This window comes from Phyllobates terribilis, unplaced genomic scaffold (assembly GCF_046119375.1).
Source record: "Phyllobates terribilis strain yellow unplaced genomic scaffold, ASM4611937v1 Scaffold_4__5_contigs__length_816908805, whole genome shotgun sequence".
NCBI classification, from domain to species: domain Eukaryota; kingdom Metazoa; phylum Chordata; class Amphibia; order Anura; family Dendrobatidae; genus Phyllobates; species Phyllobates terribilis.
The window spans coordinates 683,383,932-683,391,300 of NW_027362764.1; the positions used below are offsets into that span (position 1 = coordinate 683,383,932).

A 7,369-nucleotide genomic window follows, 5' to 3' on the forward strand; every position below is an offset into this window, starting at 1 on the left:
TTTTGCTTTTTCCTTCCTTCCACCAGCAGGGGGCACTCTCTTCTATGCCTTTTTTCCATTCCCTTTCACAAGTGCACACATTCATTCTCTTTTCTTTTTTTCATTTGCTTTCTCTCTTGCGCTATTTCATCTCTGCAAAATACCAGCATCCTTCTGATCACCGTGGGCCTCCAGCATTGTTGCTTCTTTACTTTTAATACCAGGACCAGCGTCTCCCGCGTGGCTGGAGGCAACCACCGGTAACCCCAAGCAGAAGACCTTTTCAGGCAACACGACCCTCCCCCCTGAAGAGCAGCTCAAAGTCACTGGCAACCATCTCACCCTCTTCCTTCATTCACCCCCGGACGTCTCGCTCCGCCCCCAAGTTACGGGTCCAGCTTGCTCTTTCTGTCACATTACCGCGATGAAGGGTTTAGCCTGCAGGAGACCCTGCGCCGAGACATTTTTGAAGACACCTGATGCGGCGGGTGAATCACTGCTAAACAAACCACACCTGTAGGGACGGCACAGCCTTTGCATGGACCCTTCGGAGCCCGCCCCGTCACGGCCAGATTGCTCGCCACCAAGCGATCCTGAGAAAGGCTGGCCGGGCGATGGATCGAGCAGCGTCTACTGGCCATACCACCTTGGATACGCCCGATCTTGTCTGATCTCGGAAGCAAAGCAGGGCTGGGCTCAGACAGTACTTGGATGGGAGATCTCCTGGGAACACCGGGTGCTGTAGACCATTTTGATGATGTTTTGCCCTACTGCCCAGCTCGGCTAGCATGGAACGGCGCCTTGCCGGACACCGACCTTAAGTAACTTAGATGATGGAAGCCCCAAGGCCTCTGAGCCAGTTGGCAGCTAAGTACGCTACCCCGCCGCCTTCACGCAGGCCTGACACCGAGCTCCTTGCCACGGCTAGGAGTGCTTATTGACTCCGCAGCTCTCCGTGTGGAAATGATGGCGTTAAAAGCACCCGGGGCCGTGAAGGGGCCAGGCTTTCAGCAGGTGCCCAGGGAAGGTTTTGGATGCCGGCCGCCTAGCGAGGGCCAGCAGAAGTTACATGTTTCTCTGCAAAGAAGCTTGTGTAACCAAGCCAGACGGCTGACAAAGAGCTAACCTCAGTGCAAGGAAGGCAAGGAAGGTGCGGAAGGAATTGTGGAGGGGGGGGTGATTCCTGCTAGGGCCCGTAAATCATAAAACAGGCAGGAGAGTCTGACGCTTGGTGACGGAGAGGTTGTAGGGGCAGATAGGGGGTGTTGTCATGTGTGAGCACGTGTGCATGCTGGCTTGTGTGTGAGAGTGCGCTTCCTAGGTGTGGCGTGCTGCAGACAGTCAAAGGGATTGTTCCCTTTCATTAAAAGTTAATCCCCGGCTGCAGGCTATTAGAAAGCAACTAACCACGCTGTACTCACCCTACCCGGGTCTACCGGTGAGTCTCGCCTCTGCTCCCGGCCTGTGGCATTGGCCGTGAAGCCGACGTTCCATCGACAGCGCTACAGCCGAACAGTGAGCTCAGCGGCTCTGAGTGGGGCGTTGTGTCTACAAGACCTTTTAAGGAAGCCAGCAAAAAAGTTGAAGAGAAGGGAAAGCACAAAAGGACCTGGTCTTGCTGAGCACTGGAAAGGGCAGCCGGCAGCCAGACGTCAAAGTAGAAAAGCAGCAAGTGAGAGACTTGTTTCTGCATAAGGCCACACCACCCTGAACATGCCTGATCAAGTCTGATCTTGGAAGCTAAGCAGAGTCAGGCCTGGTTAGTACTTGGATGGGAGACCACCTGGGAATACCAGGTGCTGTAGGCTTTTGCTTTTTCCTTCCTTCCACCAGCAGGGGGCACTCTCTTCTATGCTTTTTTTCCATTCCCTTTCACAAGTGCACACATTCATTCTCTTTTCTTTTTTTCATTTGCTTTCTCTCTTGCGCTATTTCATCTCTGCAAAATACCAGCATCCTTCTGATCACCGTGGGCCTCCAGCATTGTTGCTTCTTTACTTTTAATACTAGGCTCCTTTTCACCAGGACCAGCGTCTCCCGCGTGGCTGGAGGCAACCACCGGTAACCCCAAGCAGAAGACCTTTGCAGGCAACACGACCCTCCCCCCTGAAGAGCAGCTCAAAGTCACTGGCAACCATCTCACCCTCTTCCTTCATTCACCCCTGGACGTTTCGCTCCGCACCCAAGTTACGGGTCCAGCTTGCTCTTTCTGTCACATTACCGCGATGAAGGGTTTAGCCTGCAGGAAACCCTGCGCCGAGACATTTTTGAAGACACCTGATGCGGTGGTTGAATCACTGCTAAACAAACCACACCTGTAGGGACGGCACAGCCTTTGCATGGACCCTTCGGAGCCCGCCCCGTCACGGCCAGATTGCTCGCCACCAAGCGATCCTGAGAAAGGCTTGCCGGGCGATGGATTGAGCAGCGTTTACTGGCCAAACCACCTTGGATACGCCCGATCTCCTCTGATCTCGGAAGCAAAGCAGGGCTTGGCTCGGACAGTACTTGGACGGGAGACCTCCTGGGAACACCAGGTGCTGTAGACCATTTTGATTACGTTTTGCCCTACTGCCCAGCTCGGCTAGCATGGAACGGCGCCTTGCCGGACACCGACCTTAAGTAACTTAGATGATGGAAGCCCCAAGGCCTCTGAGCCAGTTGGCAGCTAAGTACGCTACCCCGCCGCCTTCACGCAGGTCTGACACCGAGCTCCTTGCCACGGCTAGGAGTGCTTATTGACTCCGCAGCTCGCTGTGTGGAAATGATGGCGTTAAAAGCACCCGGGGCCGTGAAGGGGCCAGGCTTTCAGCAGGTGCCCAGGGAAGGTTTTGGATGCCGGCCGCCTAACGTAGGCCAGCAGAAGTAACATGTTTCTCTGCAAAGAAGCTTGGTAACCAAGCCAGACGGCTGCCAAAGAGCTAATCTCAGTGCAAGGAAGGCAAGGAAGGTGCGGAAAGAATTGGGGAGGGGGGGGTGATTCCTGCTAGGGCCCTGAAATCATAAAACAGGCAGAAGAGTCTGACGCATGGTGACGTAGAGGTTGTAGGGGCAGATAGGGGGTGTTTTCACGTGCGAGCACGTGTGCATGCTGGCTTGTGTGTGAGAGTGCGCTTCCTAGGTGTCGCACGCTGCAGACAGTCAAAGGGATTGTTCCCTTTCATTAAAAGTTAATCCCCGGCTGCAGGCTATTAGAAAGCAACTAACCGCGCTCTACTCACCCAACCCGGGTCTACCGGTGAGTCTCGCCTCTGCTCCCGGCCTGTGGCATTGGCCGCGAAGCTGACGTTCCGTCGACAGCGCTGCAGCCGATCAGTGAGCTCAGCGGCTCTGAGTGGGGCTTTCTGTCTACAAGACCTTTTAAGGAAGCCAGCAAAAAAATTGAAGAGAAGGGAAAGCACAAAAGGACCTGGTCTTGCTGAGCACTGGAAAGGGCAGCCGGCAGCCAGACTTCAAAGTAGAAAAGCAGCAAGTGAGAGGCTTGTTTCTTCCTACGGCCACACCACCCTGAACACGCCTGATCTTGTCTGATCTCAGAAACTAAGCAGAGTTGGGCCTGGTTAGTACTTGGATGGGAGACCACCTGGGAATACCAGGAGCTGTAGGCTTCTGCTTTTTCCTTCTTTCCACCAGCAGGGGGCACTCTCTTCTATGCCTTTTTTCCATTCCCTTTCACAAGTGCACACATTCATTCTCTTTTCTTTTTTTCATTTGCTTTCTCTCTTGCGCTATTTCATCTCTGCAAAATACCAGCATCCTTCTGATTATCGTGGGCCTCCAGCATTGTTGCTTATTTACTTTTAATACTAGGCTCCTTTTCACCAGGACCAGCGTCTCCCGCGTGGCTGGAGGCAACAACCGGTAACCCCAAGCAGAAGACCTTTGCAGGCAACACGACCCTCCCCCCTGAAGAGCAGCTCAAAGTCACTGGCAACCATCTCACCCTCTTCCTTCATTCACCCCTGGACGTCTCGCTCCGCCCCAAAGTTACGGGTCCAGCTTGCTCTTTCTGTCACATTACCGCGATGAAGGGTTTAGCCTGCAGGAGACCCTGCGCCGAGCCATTTTTGAAGACACCTGATGCGGCGGGTGAATCACTGCTAAACAAACCACACCTGTAGGGACGGCACAGCCTTTGCATGGACCCTTCAGAGCCCGCCCCGTCACGGCCAGATTGCTCGCCACCAAGCGATCCTGAGAAAGGCTGGCCGGGCAATGGATCGAGCAGCGTCTACTGGCCATACCACCTTGGATGCGCTTAATCTCGTCTGATCTCGGAAGCAAAGCAGGGCTGGGCTCGGATAGTACTTGGATGTCATACTTCCTGGGAACACCGGGTGCTGTAGACCATTTTGATGATGTTTTGCCCTACTGCCCAGCTCGGCTAGCATGGAACGGCGCCTTGTCGCACACCGACCTTAAGTAACTTAGATGATGGAAGCCCCAAGGCCTCTGAGCCAGTTGGCAGCTAAGTACGCTACCACGCAGGCCTGACACCGAGCTCCTTGCCACGGCTAGGAGTGCTTATTGACTCCGCAGCTCGCCGTGTGGAAATGATGGCGTTAAAAGCACCCGGGGCCGTGAAGGGGCCAGGCTTTCAGCAGGTGCCCAGGGAAGGTTTTGGATGCCGGCCGCCTAGCGAGGGCCAGCAGAAGTGACATGTTTTTCTGCAAAGAAGCTTGTGTAACCAAGCCAGACGACTGACAAAGAGCTAACCTCAGTGCAAGGAAGGCAAGGAAGGTGTGGAAGGAATTGGGGAGGGGGGGTGATTCCTGCTAGGGCCCTGAAATCATAAAACAGGCAGGAGAGTCTGACGCATGGTGACGGAGAGGTTGTAGGGGCAGATAGGGGGGGTTGTCACGTGCGAGCACGTGTGCATGCTGGCTTGTGTGTGAGAGTGCGCTTCCTAGGTGTGGCGTACTGCAGACAGTCAAAGGGATTGTTCCCTTTCATTAAAAGTTAATCCCCGGTTGCAGCCTATTAGAAAGCAACTAAGCGCGCTCTACTCACCCTACCCGGGTCTACTGGTGAGTCTCGCCTCTGCTCCCGGCCTGTGGCATTGGCCGTGAAGCTGACGTTCCGTCGACAGCGCTGCAGCCGATCAGTGAGCTCAGCGGCTCTGAGTGGGGCGTTGAGTCTACAAGACCTTTTAAGGAAGCCAGCAAAAAAATTGAAGAAAAGGGAAAGCACAAAAGGACCTGGTCTTGCTGAGCACTGGAAAGGGCAGCCGGCAGCCAGATGTCAAAGTAGAAAAGCAGCAAGTGAGAGGCTTGCTTCTGCCTACGGCCACACCACCCTGAACACGCCTGATCTTGGAAGCTAAGCATGGTTGGGTCTGGTTAGTACTTGGATGGGAGATAACCTGGGAATACCAGGTGCTGTAGGCTTTTGCTTTTTCCTTCCTTCCACCAGCAGGGGGCACTCTCTTCTATGCCTTTTTTCCATTCCCTTTCACAAGTGCACACATTCATTCTCTTTTCTTTTTTTCATTTGCTTTCTCTCTTGCGCTATTTCATCTCTGCAAAATACCAGCATCCTTCTGATCACTGTGGGCCTCCAGCATTGTTGCTTCTTTACTTTTAATACTAGGCTCCTTTTCACCAGAACAAGCGTCTCCCGCGTGGCTGGAGGCAACCACCGGTAACCCCAAGCAGAAGTCCTTTGCAGGCAACACGACCCTCCCCCCTGAAGAGCAGCTCAAAGTCACTGGCAACCATCTCACCCTCTTCCTTCATTCACCCCTGGACGTCTCGCTCCGCCCCCAAGTTACGGGTCCAGCTTGCTCTTTCTGTCACATTACCGTGATGAAGGGTTTAGCCTGCAGGAGACCCTGCGCCGAGACATTTTTGAAGACACCTGATGCGGCGGGTGAATCACTGCTAAACAAACCACACCTGTAGGGACGGCACAGACTTTGCATGGAGCCTTCGGAGCCCGCCCCGTTACGGCCAGATTGCTCGCCACCAAGCGATCCTGAGAAAGGCTGGCCGGGCGATGGATCGAGCAGCGTCTACTGGCCATACCACCTTGGATACGCCCGATCTCGTCTGATCTCGGGAGCAAAGCAGGGCTGGGCTCAGACAGTACTTGGATGGGAGACCTCCTGGGAACACCGGGTGCTGTAGACCATTTTGATGACGTTTTGCCCTACTGCCCAGCTCGGCTAGCATGGAACGGCGCCTTGCCGGACACCGACCTTAAGTAACTTAGATAATGGAAGCCCTAAGGCCTCTGAGCCAGTTGGCAGCTAAGTACGCTACCCCGCCACCTTCACGCAGGCCTGACACCAAGCTCCTTGTCACGGCTAGGAGTGCTTATTGACTCCGCAGCTCGCCGTGTGGAAATGATGGCGTTAAAAGCACCCGGGGCCGTGAAGAGGCCAGGCTTTCAGCAGGTGCCCAGGAAAGGTTTTGGATGCCGGCCGCCTAGCGAGGGCCAGCAGAAATAACATGTATCTCTGCAAAGAAGCTTGTGTAACCAAGCCAGATGGCTGACAAAGAGCTAACCTCAGTGCAAGGAAGGCAAGGAAGGTGCGGAAGGAATTGGGGAGGGGGAGGGGTGATTCCTGATAGGGCCCTGAAATCATAAAACAGGCAGGAGAGTCTGACGCATGTGACTCGCCCCCTGGGCCGTGGGGCACTCGGATCCGGGCAATAGGGAGACGATGGGGGTAGTAGTGGCGACCCGGTTCCGTGGCTCAGGGTGGTCAGGCCAATGGTAGTCTGCTACGTTCTGCTAATAATGTCCGACTACGCCACCCGTGGATTGCGGTTATTAGGAACCGCTGCTGCATGCAGACCGCTGGGGCTTATGAGGTGTGCAGCTAGGGTAGTGTGACTCCCCACGGGAAGAGTGCGGCCCCAGGGCAGTATAATGGATGGTGGGAGTGATGGTAGTGAGAATCCCAGTGCTGATAGTGCGGGAGGAGCAAGGAGCACACAGTCAACAAGTTGCAGTCCAGGGTCTTTACTACAACAGGTAAACTGACCCATAAACAGTCCCGGCTAGGAGGGGACCTGGACGTCTGAGACCAACGGGGAAATTGGCCCTGGTCAGGGTGAGGGTGTAGGCCTACCGTGCTTTCTGCGCTCCTTCTGGCTATCTCCTCCTGATAGGGTAACAGCCCACGTTTCCGAGCTTTCCGTGTATTCTCGCCTGTATGGCCTGCGACGTGGGTTCCTTTCTGCTCCCAGCCTTGTACGGCTTTACTGGTCCCTTCAGTTGTGGCAGGGCCTCCAGGCTTCTTAGGCCAAGGAATGTACAGTCCCTTGCGGACTGGTTATCTGCTGGGGGATGTGGAATCCTTCCAGCCTCAGACACCAAAGTCTGGTAAAATTAAGTCTTTTCTCTGCCAAGACAGGCTCTCTTCGCCTCTTGTCTCTGGCTTGTG

The 7,369-nt window shown here is 54.7% G+C and overlaps 7 pseudogenes; all 7 read left to right on the forward strand.

Annotated features, from left to right (window-relative positions):
• Positions 1–607: 607 nt before the first annotated feature.
• LOC141268484 (5S ribosomal RNA) lies at positions 608–727 on the forward strand (annotated as a pseudogene).
• A 941-nt stretch (positions 728–1,668) lies between these two features.
• Positions 1,669–1,787, forward strand: LOC141269626 (5S ribosomal RNA; annotated as a pseudogene).
• A 621-nt stretch (positions 1,788–2,408) lies between these two features.
• Positions 2,409–2,528, forward strand: LOC141269106 (5S ribosomal RNA; annotated as a pseudogene).
• Positions 2,529–3,468: 940 nt separating this feature from the next.
• LOC141267294 (5S ribosomal RNA) lies at positions 3,469–3,587 on the forward strand (annotated as a pseudogene).
• A 621-nt stretch (positions 3,588–4,208) lies between these two features.
• LOC141270126 (5S ribosomal RNA) lies at positions 4,209–4,328 on the forward strand (annotated as a pseudogene).
• A 929-nt stretch (positions 4,329–5,257) lies between these two features.
• LOC141270227 (5S ribosomal RNA) lies at positions 5,258–5,366 on the forward strand (annotated as a pseudogene).
• A 621-nt stretch (positions 5,367–5,987) lies between these two features.
• LOC141267772 (5S ribosomal RNA) lies at positions 5,988–6,107 on the forward strand (annotated as a pseudogene).
• Positions 6,108–7,369: the final 1,262 nt, after the last annotated feature.